Source organism: Pseudochaenichthys georgianus, chromosome 10 (assembly GCF_902827115.2).
Source record: "Pseudochaenichthys georgianus chromosome 10, fPseGeo1.2, whole genome shotgun sequence".
NCBI lineage: Eukaryota > Metazoa > Chordata > Actinopteri > Perciformes > Channichthyidae > Pseudochaenichthys > Pseudochaenichthys georgianus.
The window spans coordinates 8,642,772-8,658,078 of record NC_047512.1 but is presented as its reverse complement, the minus strand read 5'-3'; positions in this window follow the sequence as shown (position 1 = coordinate 8,658,078).

The window sequence follows — 15,307 nt, the reverse complement described above, 5'->3', positions numbered from 1 at the left end:
CTGGCCCCCTCCCCCCACGGGAACTCGACCTTTCTCAAAGTATATGTACACCAACACTTGAACCTGAACACACACATGCACGTGTGCACTATGTGGTGTAATGTGTTTTGGGCCATAACATTAAATTACAACAGGATTGTACGGTTATGAATGCATTATAAGTTAGTTATGATGTAGTTAAAACTATATTGGATGATAGTCATTATTGTTGAGTGTTTTGGACTGAGATAAATCATAGAGCAATAGTTTAATATTGGCAATTAAATGTATCTGCCTTTTACAGAAGGTAAGATGACAAGATTGTGTCTTTACTATGAATAAGAAGCTATTGCTAGCAGCCAGTTAGCTTGGCATAACCTGGCAACCCAGTCTCACGGCATTTCGTGTTCACCAACACGATTTTTAATCTATTGATTCGTGTTCACCATCACGATTTCCCCCTTTTTTCGTGTTGCACACCACGATTTTAAAAGCAATGTATTTCTACTGGTAATGTGTTTCGTGCCTGCAGCACGTCTTTTCTCGGTCGGGTCGTTGAAGACCGAAAGCTGTGTGGTTCATAAAAACATGTTCTTACTCAATATCAAGCCACAATTATTGCTTTTATTTTAAATCGTATAATTTCGAACTTTTGTTGCCGTCTGTGAGGAAAATAAATGGGGCTCAGAGCCTCAGAATACTGAAATCTATTTTTAAAATATTATTTTCCTTCTAATTTGTTATTCTTTTCAAAATAACACTGTTATTTTCTCACCAATAACACACAATTATCCTTGCTTTTATTTATTGGTCTAATTCCATAATCTCTGGCTTTGTTGGCGTCCGTCAGGAACTGAATTTCAAAAAAAAAATAACCGGAAACAGACGTAGGCCTCTCGGAGTTTAGGATGGCCGAAGACACTACACTACCCATAATCCCCAGCTATCGTTTAGGACTACAGTCCCCGTGATTAATCTTCAAGCTCTGGGATTGGATGTTGGAGTGGCAATGCGCCAAGGTTACGCCAAGCGTCAAACAGCTGTCTGAAATGGAACGAAACCACGCCAGACTAGAACTACCCCAAGAACTACACATGCTGGCTATTGTGTTTCGCAAAACGGTCTATGGGATGTCTCTACTGAACGTTTTCGTTTTTCCCACCATTAGAAGTTGCCAGTATAAAACACATTGGTGTTATCAAATGTAAAACTAAACATGTATCTGCAATTGACATGAATGGAAACAAGTAATACAGTATATTCATTACTCGTTATTCTCTACTAATAGTTAATTAAAGACTGTATATTATGGCTATTTTGCACATCCCTTTCAAGATTTTCAAAGGTTTATTGACATATCATACATTATACACAGACGGTGTATGCAATGAATGAAAATCTTGGGTCACAGGTTCCTCAACAGTGCATTACAAGACATCTATCAATATGTGTGTACCTCCACCATTAAACTGTCATATTCTGCACATTTCTTATTATATCTACATACATAAGAGTATAATTAATGTGTATAATATCAGTTAAAATAAGTGCTTCAACATACTGTAGTTAACATTGCAGGAAAGCAATATGTTAGACGTTAAGTACTTTATCAGGCTTAATATTTATCTGTAGATAGATACCCCCAAAGTTGTTTTCTTATTTAAAAGAAGACCTTAATCTAAAGTATTATTTAATGTTTAAATAAAGGTTCATTAGTTTGTCTGTTTTGCACATCATCCTATTAATATCTTTGTACATCGTGCACTAAACTGTTTTATTGTAGAGATCACTTATAGTATCTTCTTGATTTTTTATATTCTATATTTCTATCGCAGACCTTCTACTTTCCCCCGATGAAAGTATGTACTCTTAATATTTTTTTAATCAAATATAACACATAAAAACAATAATTCAATAACGTGCTTTAACCACTAGGAGGTGCACACAAGGTACACACAGCCATAACTTTGTAGTATTAGTGTAGGACACTTATGTATGTACAACATCTGAAGATGTGTAGTTTTCTTCATGCTTTCACATAATTGTACAGCATATTGCTATACTATTTCAGACTCAGTATTTACATTCTTCAAAGAAAATCCTTTTATATCAGCTGTGCACCGTTATGGTGTAAATATAACCTATCTATGAATTAGATGAAATGTAAAAGTCAGCCGAATTAGTGTTGATACTGCAAGGAGACGTGTTGTGTGAAGAGAAATTGAAGATGTTGTTTAATTGTTGATATATTTATGATCCACGTCAAGTATTCAGTTTCGGCAGCATTTCTTCCAGTTTTTCCAAAGGTCTTTGTAATGTTCATATTGGTTATAAATAAGACATCTTCCTGTATCTTTAGACTAGCTTTTACTAGCCAACTTTATTAGCCAACATGCAGTCACATCACATCTTGTTCTGCTAACATCTATGTCCATAGATGTTATACTGCCGCCTAGTGGTAACATATATGCATTGTAACTAAAGCATACACACATATCATTACATCCCCTTTCCAAACAGGTCAGTATAACACATTTCTTAATTATAAACTTCTGGAACGTAGTCTTCAAATGTAAACATTTTAAACATTCAAAATGTCTAAACATACTGTAAAGAAAGTATAGCAGTTTTTAACTTGCTATTTACTCTAAATAAAATATCTATTGTTAACAAAACTTATGACACAAATATCAAATAAATGCCAACCATGCTCTTTTCTTAAAGTCACTTATAACTGCATGTCAACAGTTTACTGTTCTATAAGTCTGTCAGGTGGTTTCCTATGTCTTGTGATTTTCTCAGAGTGCTTCAGTTACTGGGGAAGGTGAAGGAGGCTCACTGTGGCAATTCTGATGTCTCCTCAACTCCCTTTTCAGTCTCCTGACCAACTTCCTCAATGTTCTCCTGAGTCTTCAACAGACTCTTCCTGTTTCTCCGAAGCACTTGACCATTCTCCGTTTTCTCAGTGAATGACCTGGGACCCACTTCACTGAGGACAGTTGCTTTCCTGGTCCGGGAATCAGGACCCTCAATTCTCACAACATCCCCTTCCCGAAGAGGTTCCAGTCTCCTTGTCACTCTGTCATAGTTCATTTTCTGTTTGAGCTTGAGCTTCACTCTCTTATTATCCAGCACCTTCTTGTCGTTGTTGTAGTTTGAAGTGTGTGGTACCGTGGTGCGCAGCTTGCGACACATGAGGAGCTCAGCAGGGGATGCACCACACTCCAGCGGTGCGGCCCTGTAACTCAACAAAGTCAGGTAAGGGTCAGTTTTACCATCACTTGCCTTTTTCAGCAGCCTTTTAACAATTTGGACCCCTTTTTCAGCCTGCCCATTAGCCCGTGGATACAGTGGGCTAGAGGAAGATGCTGAAATCCATACTGCTCCGCAAACCGTCTGAATTCCTCACTGCTGTATTGTGGACCATTGTCACTGACAACACATTGTGGGATGCCATGTCTGGCGAAGAAGCCCTTCATATGTGTGATGATAGAAAGTGCTGATGTACTGGAGAGCTGTGCTACCTCAGGGTAGTTTGAATAATAGTCTATACAAAAGATAGTCCTTGCCATTCAGATGGAATAGATCAGTGCCCACCTTTTGCCATGGTGCAGCTGGTAGGTCTGCAGTCAGCATTGGCTCCTTTGTTTGTTTGTAGTGGTGTCTGAGACATGTTACATTTTCCTATCATGCTCTCAATGTCCATGTTGATGCCTGGCCAATAACTGCTTCTCTGGCCCTCCTTTTACATTTTTCATGCCAAGATGTCCCTCGTGGATACGATGTAGCATGTCCTGACGCATGGATTGAGAGATGACAATCCTGTTCTGTCGCAGCACCAGGCCATTGCCACACTCAGGTCTGTCCGTACAGGATAGAACTGTGGACAACTTCCTTTTGTCCAACCATTGAAAGTATGGCAGGCCACTTTCTGTAGTGTAGGGTCTTTTTCTGTCTCCTGCACAATTTTCTGCAACATGACATCAGAAGCTGGGAGTGATGCCATCACCATGTCAACGTGTGCTTCAACATCATCACCAGCTGTGAATCTGAGACTGTGGTACAGGTGCCCTCGATAAAGTATCTGCAGTACAATGTATTTACCTGGAGTGTATATTAACTCAAAATCATATCGCTGCAGTTTCATCATCATGCGCTGGATTCTAGGTGACATGTCATTTAGGTTTTTCTTTATGATTGAAATCAGCGGTTTGTGATCAGTCTCAGCTGTAAAGGTAAACCATAAACGTAACTGTGAAACTTTCCACACCCATACACTAGACCCAGAGTCTCCTTTTCAATTTGCGCATAGCGCGTCTCAGTCTCTGTCATTGTTCGTGATGCGTATGCCACCGGCTGCCATTTGTCTCCATTTGCTTGAAGGAGTACAGCTCCCAATCCATCTTTAGATGCATCTAGAGATCTTTGTAGCTTTTGATGTATCAAAGAATGTAAGAACTGGCTCAGTAGTTAGAGTTTCCTTTAGTTTTTTCCATTCTTTTTCATTTGAAGCATTCCACTCAAAAACCTTGTTGTGTTGAAGCAGCTCTCTGAGGCATGTTGTCTTGGAGGAGAGGTTAGGTATGAATTTACCCAGGAAGTTTATCATTCCCATAACTCGCAGGACTCCTTTCTTGTCAGTGGGAGGAGGCATGTCCAGTATTGCTTGCACTTTTGCCAGATCAGGCTCCACCCCCTCTCCTGAGATCTTGTCTCCCAAGAAGGTCATTTCTGTGACCCCAAACTGACATTTATTTCTGTTCAATTTCAGCCCATTCACTTGGACTCTCTGTAGGAGATCTCTTAGTCTTTTGTCATGTTCTCGACTGTTTTTCCCCAACAACCAAGTCATCTATGTACACTCTTGTGCCTTCCAGACCCTCTATTATGGACTCCATCGCCCTGTGGAAGATTTCTGGCGCTGAGATGATACCAAATGGCAACCTCAAAAAACAGTATCTCCCAAATGGTGTGTTGAAGGTGCAAAGCTTGCTGCTTTCTGGGTCCAACTTCAGCTGCCAAAACCCCTGCGAAGCGTCCATTTTGCTGAAATATTTTGCACCTGCCATTTAGGTATTTCCTCACGTTTTGGGATTTGGTAGTGTTCTCTTTTGATATTCTCATTCAGATCCTTTGGATCAAGGCAGACTCTTAAGTCACCAGTTTTCTTTTTTACACATGTGATGGAGTTCACCCAGTCAGTAGGCTCCTCCACTCGCTCAATAACACCCAGTAGTGTCATCCTGTCAAGCTCTTTTTTAAACCCGCTCGTAGTGGTGCTGGCATCTTCTTGGGGCGTGCACTACAGGCTTGGCATCATCCTTGAGCTGGATCTTGTAAGTGTACGGCAAGGTCCCTTGTCCTTTAAAAACTGTTGGAATTCCTTTACAATGTCAACTGTTCCAGCAAACTGCGTGTGGTTTGTATTTCTGCATTGTTTGTCCATTACTATGTCCCCACTGTTATTTGATAGATCCTCTTAACCAGTCCTAGGTCCTCTGAAGCTTTGTCGCCCAGGAGTGATTCATGCCCATTAGGCACAAAAACAACAGGTGTACTGTTTGCCTTTCACTGTCAACTTGAGTCGGCATTGCCCTTTTGTCTCAATTGGCTGCCTTCAGTGGTTTGTTCTTTTCTGAGATACTTCTAGGTTTCTCTCTAAGTGCCTTGAGATCATTCACATTAATTAAATTAGCTTTAGCCCCAGTGTCAATCTGAAATGGCACAATTGTCCCATTTACTAGGATTGGTGCAGTCCATTTGTCATCTGATAAAGCATTTACAGTACCTTTTGGACTCTGTGAGTCGTCATTTTCGTCATGTGACACCATCTTGATGAAAAATGTTTCACTTAAATCATCAATGTCATCTGAGTCTTCAACTCTGTGCACCTTATTCCATTTATCTTTTTCTCTGGAGAGGCACATCTTTGCATAATGATTTTGTCCTTTGCACTTTGCACACATTTTCCCATAAGCAGGACATTGTCTTGGAGTGTGTTTTTCCCCACATCTCTTGCAGCTGAACAACTGTTCGTCATTATTTTTTTTATCTCTGTATCTTTTCCACTGTTTTGCTTTAACTGACACAGCGTTTCACTCCCTCGGCATGTTGGCTTGCTGCTCCATGTGCAGGTTCATTAAATGTCAGTACATGTTGGAGCGCGAGCTCACTGGCGTGGCATATTTTAATGGCGCTCTCCATCGTGAGTTCTGTTTCCCTCAATAATTTTCTCTCTGATTTTCCTGTCATCAGTCCCAAACACTATCTGGTCTCTAATCATAGAGTCTCTGAGATCATTGAAATTACAGGATTTTGCCTTTAGCTTGAGGTCTGTGAGAAAGTTATCAAACGTCTCTCCCTGATGCTGCATTCTTGTGCGAAAGACGTACCTTTCAAATGTTTCGTTCTTTTCGATAGGCAGTGCTCATCAAACTTTTTAAGAGACACCTTCCAAACTTATCTTTGTCCTCTGGTTGAGCAAACACAGAAGTATTGTAGACTTCCAATGCTTCTGGGTCCGCAACGGTTAGCAGTATTGCTATTTGTTCTAGCATCTGACTTGTATCCGCTCCGACAAGCTGCAAGCGGTACAGCAGAAACTGTTGCTTGAATGTCCTCCATTTCGCATCCACATTTCCAGTCAGATTTAACGGACTTGGCGGTTTTAATGCATCCGTTCTGCGTTGCTTCTTGCTCCCGACAAAGTTTTATCCCCGTGTCCTGGTACCATGTAATGTTCTTATTGGTTATAAATAAGACATATTCTTGTATCTTTAGACTAGCTTTTACTAGCCAACTTTATAGCCAACATGCAGTCACATCACATCTTGTTCTGTGAACATCTATGTCCATAGATGTTATACTGCCGCCTAGTGGTACCATATGCATTGTAACTAAAGCATAAACACCTTACAGTCTCTCATCAGGGCTTTATAAATAAAGAACTACGGCAGATCGCTATATGTAATGCAGCCGAACCGTGTATTATAATGCCGTTATGCAGTGTTGTAGTGAGATTTTTTTTACTGTGAGGACGCTATTTAATTTGGTAATCCCAAACAATGCCACACAAATTCGCAGGCGTGCAGTGCAATCACAAAACGGGCAGACAGGTCCACAGAAACTAACGGTATGCTTTGTCCCATTTTTGTTACTATGCAAAAAGCAGACGGCGCTGCGCTCAACACCACACAGATTCCAAACCATGGACACACTGGCACATAAATTACATTAAACAATGGCCTAAATTGCATAAACTACAGGTATTGCAACTAAGCAGACCTCCTCTCTCTCAATCTATTTAAAACTCATAACAAACAAACAAATTCCCAAAGTTCTCCTGAAATTAACTTATTAAAATAAACGAAACGAAAAATATAGCCTATTTATGCCAAACAACTGAATCTGGATTTGAAAATTAATCTGATTAGGCCGAGCCTACATTGCAAATAAGCAGACAGCGCTGCTTCAACACAACACACACACACACACACCACACACACACACACACACACACACACACACACACACACAACACACACCACCCACACACACACACACACACACACACACATACACACACACACACACACACACAACACACACACCACACACACACACCACACACCTCTTCTGGTGATGTAGTACTAGTAGCAGCTTCACTTGTAGCTTCGGTGCTGCTAGCCTCTTTCTTCTTGTGAATTATATTCTTTTTAGAAAAGAAGTCGAGTACACATTTGTTGCCTGCCATTATAGAGCTTTTTCGGCGGCGGGCGGCGAGCTGGCTCTCCCCAGTGGGTATGTCACTGACACACCCCCAGCTCTCCGCAGGGTCACGAGCCTGATGACAAATCATAATTATTTAAGGAAATCGTTTTTTTTTGTATTATAATTACTGTGAAATGTATTGTGTTTTTGTCATTATTACAACAAATACACACTTGCAACTGATAACACTGGCAATGATTTTATATTTATTAGACTATTAAAAAAAAGATCATGCTCCAAATAAGTGGGGGTACGGCGTACCCCCGCGTCCAACGCCCACTACACCACTGCCGTTATGTGATGACTTTCAAAGAGAAAAGCAAGAACACTCGGAATTAAGTATTATTTTATTCTTTTTAACATGTTTTCCGGATTTCATATAATATAAACACCAAATCCCAGCATGCATTACGGCTAAAACATCCAATCAACGAGCTTAAACCATATTCTGAGGATCTTGGGTAATCGCCCGAAATGCCTACGTCTGTTTTCGGTTATTTTTATTTTGAAATTTAGTTCCTGACGGACGCCAAAAAAGCCCGAGATTATGGAATTAAACCAATAAATAAAAGCAAGGATAATTGTGTGTTATTGGTGAGTAAATAACAGTGTGTTATTTTGAAAAGAATAACAAATTAGAAGGAAAAAAGATTTAAAAAATACAGATTTCAGTATCCTGAGGCTCTGAGCCCCATTTATTTTCCTCACAGATGGCAACAAAAGTCCGAAATTATACGATTTAAAATAAAAGCAATAATTGTGGCTTGATATTGAGTAAGAACATGTTTTTATTAGCCACACAGCTTCCGGTCTTCCACGACCCAACCGGAGAAAAAGACGTGCTGCAGGCACGAAACACATTACCAGTAGAATTGAGTAGAAATACATTGTTTTTAAAATTGTGGTGTGCAACACGAAAAAAAGGGGGAAATCGTGTTGGTGAACACGAATCAATAGATTAAAAATCGTGTTGGTGAACACGAAATGCCATGAGACTGGGTTGAACCTGGCTAGAAATACGTAAAACCCAGAAAAAAACATAACTTGTTATTAAAGTTTGTTTTTGGTATGGATTAAACTAACAAGCTAAATCATGTTAAGGTGCTGACAAGACATGTTGTTATAAACAGAGACAGCTAGCTTGTTTCTCCTATATACAAACATTGTGGTATATAAGCTAACCGGCTGGTAGCTATCAAAAGATAGGCATACAAATGACAATGATTTTATTTGTTAAGCTCACTAGCTGTTTTCAGTCGTTGCAATAGGTTTTATTTTATAGGACTGTTTCTGGACAGGGCTGTGCTAGCTGATATCCTGTTTCTACCCTCTATTCTAACACAAGCTATATAACTATTGCTTCAATTTAACCAAACAGATATTAAAGTCATATCAATCTAACTAACTATTAGCAGTAAAGTGAAGTGTATGATTTGTATTCTTCTCCTAACTGCTTTCTGGTACAGTATAAAGACGTTGTTCTCAACCATGGGGTCCTTGAGGTATTTCCAGATGGTACCCTAGGAAATGGGACATTTCCACAATTCAATATAGAAATGTGCCCATTTTTAGCAATAAGAGTGACTGACCATAGGTTTTACTCCCACCTTGGTTATTGAAAACTAAAGATTTATGGTCTCAATTATATAAGAGATAAAATAACAATAATAACATTTGCATTTAAGGTCTCTGAAGCCAATGAAACGTGCGGTCAATTAACTAATGTGTATACGATTTGAGGGTCCATGAGAGAATAAAAGGTGGAGAACCACTGGTGTATAATATGTTAACGTTGAAGGCTTGGCTCTGATCTTTAATCCCAGACCTTTCGTCGGCTCTCAAGCGGATGCTGAGAGGATGTTTTCCCGCTCTGTGATTTCTTCTGCGAGCACCAGAATGACAAGAGAGGGCATTACAGCATGAGACGACAGGTTCGAGAAAGTCACTTCTCAATGGCAACGGGGAGCAGGGAAGGCACGGATTTATTCATGGGACAGGAGTCTGAGAGACACAGAAAGCAGTAGGAGGGGCCTCTGCTGAAAGATGGATAGATGGATACGGATAGACAACACAAGTATAAACACTGACATTAACATACATTATAGAAGCAGAAAACAAGAGCGATGGGAAGTCGTGGAAAGCTAAGAGTCCTGAGACGGGATGTAGCTGCGTTGCTGGTTTTGTTCCCAGTTTATTCTTATCTCCTCACATTTGCAGGTGCCATGTCAGAGGCAAAGCTCACTATCTGCTAATCTACCACAGCTGGGAGTCAAGAGCCGGAGCGGAAGACTTTTGAAAGCTTATCTAAAAAATACTGTAGGTGTTGTGCTGATTTGTTGTATGATTTTTTTTTAAAGTGTCATAAGACATGTGCTCAAGCTCGAAATGTTGCCATTTGGAAATGTGTTATTGTAAGTTATAGTTTGAAAGCTAAAAGCATCGAGAGAGGAATGAATCTCTTTTGTGTGAAAATATGGGCTTTTTATCCAATTGAGGGAATTATATTGGTTTTAACTTACATTGACTCAGACATATTTTAAAACATAGCTGTGGAGCAATAGAGAATGTTTCCAATTGGATATAAATTGTCTCAGAGAATCATAAAATATAATAATCCTGGTAAGGACACCTGCAGTTTACAATAGACTTCATGATGGATTACAGTTCAGGCGCTGTTAGGGTGTTTGGAAGTAAAACAGCATCAGTTTTTCAATCACATCAACATCTAATTTAAACTTCTCTCCACATCCTGACACTGAGCAAAATAGACAGACACTTCCATCCCGTTATAGATAATTACATGTCGTGATAACAACACATATCATGATGAAGCATGGTTTCCAGCTAATTTTATGTATGGAACTTAATACATCATTCAGTACCATTTTTTTACAAGGAAGTCCCTTTAAGATATAAAATCTCTTCTACAACAGAGACCTGGCAACGTAGCAGTAATACACAAACAATAAAATACATTACATATATTACATTACATTTCACTTAGCTGATGCTTTTATCCAAAGTGACATACATCCATGAATATGAATAACAAACTAAGAAAAAGGAAGAATCTTGCAGGTGCATTAGCTTTCAATTAGCCAAATCATTGTAAGCGCTACGTACAACATTCAACATAAAGAACATTATATAAACAAATGACTAGCAAATAACTTTGTTTAAAGAGTGCACAGTAAAAGGGAAAATAGAGAAGAGTCCCAGTTACATTATGACAAAGACTTGTTTTGGTCGTTTTGACGATATGTATGTCATATCGGCAAAACCATATATAGCCTAACCTTCCCTTGATTTGACCACAGCAAACTGCGCATGCAAGCATCTTTGCAGAGGAGCGCAGAGCCTTTAATATTCTTTCTCTCTTTCGATTATTTGCCTCTGACAGCTTTTAACTGACTTGTCTTGCCGGGCCTGTGCTGGCCTGTTGAATCCAGACACAGGCCGGTGCAGCTGGCTGTGACATCTCCACTCCCCTCAGCGCTGCTGCCTTCATCCAATTCACCATGAAAGGGAATCCTGACAGGCCCATAATATGACCCCCGGCTGTCTCCATTGAGCACGGTCGACAAACTCAGCGGCCGGGCTTCACACACACACAACCAGCTGGCTATTTTCAGATGCCCACGGGCCGCCTGATGCCCCTCGATAAGACCCATCGCCAGGGTGAGAGTGGACAGCTCCATCTGGCTGCATTTGTAGTGAAGAGTGCCCTCTGGTGTTTCTGAGGGCGCAGCACACTAAACGCAGCCAAGAGAGGGGTTGAAGAGTGTAATCAGGGGTGGCTTTACTGTCAGACACAGATGACAGCAGTGTTGCTATGGGCTCAGAACAGTCTCATAATACACACATGCACACGGAAGGATTCACACTTGTACTTCATGATCCGCAAAAAGATTCACACTTGTATTTCCGGATCCACACTTGTGTTTTTCAATGCACACACAAATGTGTTCCGTTTCCAGTGTTGGGAAAGTTTCACTTTCTACATGAACTAGTTCAGTTCACAGTTCACACATTTTAAAAATGAACTAGTTCAGTTCATAGTTCATAATTCAAAAGTTGAACTAAAGTTCATGGTTTCAAAAATGAACTAATTTATAGTTCATAGTTCTTTTTTTCAATACGTTGCTGCGAGCTATTATTTGTCTCCTGTACGATGTTAATGGGCCATTTCAATTTTTACAATATCCTCAGAGGGCCGTACAAGTTATTGACCTCTGCTTAAAAAAACTAAAATCACAGCCCATTCATTTCATTCTGTGCAAAGAAAAAGCAACCTCCTAATCCAGATATCTCACCATGACTCGCGTATGCATGCACGTGCAGGGTGTGGCGTGACCACCAACACAGAAGATATGTGTTGCAAATGTATTTAGTTTCCTATCCATGTGAACATGGTTTAAGTGGGGGGACCTAACCTCACTTTGAGAGCAACATTAGGAGATCTATGGACACATCTCTCAACACCCAAACACAACTAAGCAGATTTTCTTTTAATTTATGGATATTTGACAATTCACTCTCCTTTCAAACTGTATTCTTCTTTATTAATAACTGTCATATAGTATTTTATACCTGTTTACTTTATTCTCTTATTTTTTTTATAACTATAATGATCATATAAAGATGTGCCTTTACCTCACTGGTTGTAGAAAAAGCTTCTTATATTCGTTAGCATAGCTAGCTAACCAGATGCTAATGATAACAACACAGTTATTGACTGTCTGATCAGTATGACAGATGAGCAGATCGCCACTGGGCTTTCAACTCTAAAGACACAGACACGCAGAAACTGCGGCATGTGTATGGACTTATCGGTACTGCAATTTCTGAAGTGCTGGAGTGGCGTTCTGGTGCTCTCCGTCAGAACTGCAACCCCCTGTCAGTCGAGACATATACCACGTGATGACACGTTAGGCTCGTGTTGTGTTCAAGGACCCTGACTTTGGCCAGGAAAACAGGCACTCGCTTGTTTAATTTTTTTTGCGGTCTAGAATTTCTTTCATTTTTTTATTTTTTGCGTGTGTTTATAAATTACCTCGAGGGCCGTACCACATTGTCTCGCGGGCCGTATACGGCCGGAGGCCTAAGGTTCCCCACCCCTGCCGTAGAGTCTCACTCTGAGTGAGTGCTGCTGCAGCTGCTCTCGGCTTCGTCCATACTAATTCATTCATTCAATGCTCGCCGGTTCCGCGGTTCCATATTGTTTGTTGTGAGGAGTCTGATATATTTAGTATATTTATATTTTAGTGCGACAGCCAGGGGTGACAGGCGCGTACGCGTCACAGGCAGCTTGCTGTTGCCAGATTGGGTGGTTTTCCGCATTATTTTGAAGCCTGTTTACGGTATGTTTTAACTGGGTTTTCGGCTGAAAGGCATATGAAATCTGGCACACTTTTGAACGCCGTTATAATACAGTGCTGAGAATGAACGCACTTTTGAACGCCGTTATACAGCGCTGAGAATGAACGCGTTCTCAATTACGTTCATCTAGCGGAAATACAGTACGTTCAGTTCACGTTCGCCCAAAATATGAACGCGTTCATGAACGATCGTTCATTGAACGCGTTCAGGTACATCACTGTCCGTTTCATACACATGTAAATAAAATCCAAATACAGAAACAAGTTTTACATATGTATTTTTGATCCTCACATATTTGTTTTCCGTTTAAAACCTCTGCACCTACAAACCGCTTTCTGTGCATGGATCGCTGTGCATTCGTGTGTGGGTTTTTGAGACTCCCCTGACGATCAGCCGATTCGTACTTGTAATTTTGTCTATCTATAGCCAATCAGATGTCTCCTTCATTATAAGCCAATCACATGAGCGCGCCCCCACGAGGGTAGATTTCTTGCATTCATGACGTAGCGCTTCATGTACGCATTTTTCACTGTCCGGTCAGTTTGCTAAACAGAGGGCGGAGCATCCGGTGATCAAGCAGAGCTGCATGTCTCCGTCAGACTCAGCAGCTGATCTGATCTCTCGCGTCCAGGGTTGCGTTCCAATAGTCCATTTAGCTTAGGAACCTTCCTAACGGAGTAAAATGACCCGGAAGTACGTCACTGGCAGCCATGATAAGCATAGATATATATAAACACTAGATGGCTCATGGGAGATTTTCCAGCGTAGCTGACTGGCCGCCATCTTGCTACAGTCAACACAGTTACTCTGATTCGCGTTATGGTAGCTGTTGTAAGGTGAGTGATCTGCACAAAAATACTCTTAACTCGCTGAAATCTTGACTGATTTACAAACGGTTTGGTTTATTATAAACATTATTAGCATGGCTATGATACAGGATGCTTGGACATGTTGAAATTGCAGCTTTTCTTTGTGTATGTGGTTGTATTTATTAGCTGGCTAATAACAAGAGGCTGTCAGTGAGACCTAGTATTACAAAGTTCACCCAGCAACTTTACACCAGTGGGAGAGGCAGACCTGCTCTTTCTTTTCAACATAACTTAAGTTACACATGATTTCTTCCAAGTGGTTTGGCTTGTTAGAAACATCTTGCATTATGATACAGGAATTTGCTGGCTTTGTGTTTACAGAAGTACCTGACTATGCCGGACTTTTGTGCAGCCTACGGATGCTCCAATCGCCGCTGACTGCAAACAAGAACCCGTGGGATCACCACATATGTTTATGTTTGCTCAGTCTAATAAACCCATAACATGGTTGTGAAAGAATACCAAAGCTGAGGCTGGACGATGATTGATTGTTAGTGTGCCATGTGTCACTGTGTGTCTTATTGGTTTTGTGGTATACTGTATTTTATTTTATTGTGTACAAGACACATTTAAAACAAATAACCTTGAACCTTGAAGCCCCATCTCTCCCCACCTGCTCCTGCTTCCTACATCCCCTCCACACCACACCAAGTTGTTCTTCTTAATAATAATAATAATACATTTATGTTGGGGGGCCGCCTTTCATAACACCCAAGGACACCTTACAGGGGCATAGGGGCAATATAGGGAACAATTTAAACAGTGGATTTTGTGATATATCAGCCGGGGTGAGTCAAGACAAACCACAAATGGACTACAGAAGGACATATGGTACAGTTTATATTATTCTTGGTCTTTTTTCAATAACATATTTCAAAGGTTCTGGATTTGTTTACAAATCTAGAAACTAAATACAAAACTAGGATGATATGAAGATCTCATGTCAAAATTAATTGTGATAAATTAGACAGAACTGGCCTGTCTGTGAGCACATTTTATGTTGGTTTGGTTCTTCTGATAAAGGTGTGAATATCTAAATAATATACCAACATATGCTATTGTCATTAGTTGTGTCCCTGTTCTTCAAGCTAAGGCATTGCTCAATTAACAACTCTTTGTTTACAGAGTGGTAACATGAGACCGATTTTTATATATAAAATATAAATGTATTTTAATTTTATAATTTATTTATAATTTATTTTAAATATTGACAATATAATAAAATAAATGGAAATATATACACCGGCAAATATTTAATATAAATACCTTGTGTGTGTGTATAGCTATTGCTTTATCTGATTAATGTTATT